The sequence below is a fragment of the Hipposideros armiger genome, unplaced genomic scaffold (assembly GCF_001890085.2).
Source record: "Hipposideros armiger isolate ML-2016 unplaced genomic scaffold, ASM189008v1 scaffold_612, whole genome shotgun sequence".
Classification (NCBI taxonomy): domain Eukaryota; kingdom Metazoa; phylum Chordata; class Mammalia; order Chiroptera; family Hipposideridae; genus Hipposideros; species Hipposideros armiger.
This window is the reverse complement of record NW_017731962.1, coordinates 86,408-87,631: the sequence shown is the minus strand read 5'-3', so window position 1 is coordinate 87,631 and position 1,224 is coordinate 86,408. Positions and strand designations below refer to the sequence as shown.

At 50.8% G+C, this 1,224-nt stretch overlaps 1 protein-coding gene across 1 annotated transcript in view; it reads right to left on the bottom strand.

Annotated features, from left to right (window-relative positions):
- The window catches only part of AGPAT3 (1-acylglycerol-3-phosphate O-acyltransferase 3), a 76,378-nt gene extending 75,885 nt beyond the window's left edge, over positions 1-493 (bottom strand). The window contains exons 1-2 of the mRNA XM_019625009.1: positions 389-493; positions 128-187 (exon numbers count right to left, since the gene is read on the bottom strand). The gene's annotated coding sequence lies outside the window, so the exon portion shown is untranslated. The remainder of the gene's footprint in view (positions 1-127; positions 188-388) is intronic.
- Between the last annotated feature and the right edge of the window lie 731 nt (positions 494-1,224).

Below are 1,224 nucleotides of genomic sequence, written 5' to 3'. Positions count from 1 at the left end.
ACACACACACACACACACACACACACACACACACCACACACACACACACCACACACATCACACACACACACACACACCCCACACACACCACACACACACACACCCTCACCGCCTTCCCCTGACTTACCAGGGCACGGTCAGCAGAGCCAGCGCCAGCAGTTGTCCTTAGGGGTTTTCAACTTGGAGCCTGGAAGTGAAAGGGACAAACACATTCTTACACAGCGACCAACCTCCTGCACATCAGGGAAACTGACACCTGGGGTCGAGCTTTAGTTCCCAGTGAACTGCATAGTCCGCAGACCTCAGCACCAGCAGGCCCCCGCCTATTCGGGGCCTTTCTGAGCGGTTACTTCCCACTCCTGATAAGAAGACCCCAAGGCAGACTCACAAACGGACACGCCCCAGGAAGGGCCTGCAGGCCCGCAGGACCAGCCCAAGTGGCCGCCTTCCGTGGGCCATGCCAGGCGGAACACAGCCCCCAGGCCTCCGGCTCTGCACTTCCCAGCACAGCAGCTACGCGCGACCTCGTTTGCACTCTCCTCCCGCCCAAACCCACTAACCCCTGCACACCGGGCTCCTCTCCAGGCCGGGCAGCTCCCGCCAGCACAGCCTCGCCTGTGATCAACAAAGGAAAACCCTAGGCCTACGGGCCAATTTTAGTCCTTGTTTGTCTGCTTTAAAGTGTGGTAAAACACATAAAATTCACCATTTAACCATTTCTAAGTGTACAGTTCAGTGTCATTCAGCACATTCACATTGTTGTGCAGCCATCACCACCATCATTTCCAGAACTTTCCATCTTCCCCAACTGAAACTCTGCTCTGGGCAAACACTAGCTAACCCCCCCCTCCCCAGCCCTTGGCACCACCATCTACTTTCTGTGACTATGAATATGACAACTCTAGGGACCTCCTGTGAGTGGGATCACACGGGATTTGCCCTTTCGTGACAGGCATATTTCACTGGCAGCGTCCTCCAGGTCCATCCATGTTGTAGCAGGTGTCAGATGTCATTCTTTTTTTAAGGCTGAATAATGTTCTACATTTTCTTCTATAAATCTCAGAGTTCTAGCTTTCACATGTAGGTCTGTGATCTATTTTGAGTTAATATTTTACAATGGGATGAAGTAAGGCAAAGGTGCATTGTTTTTTGTTTGTTTTGTAGTTGATATGTTGTTTTTTAATAAAAGCAATTATCATAAGTATCTACTTGCTATAAGTCACG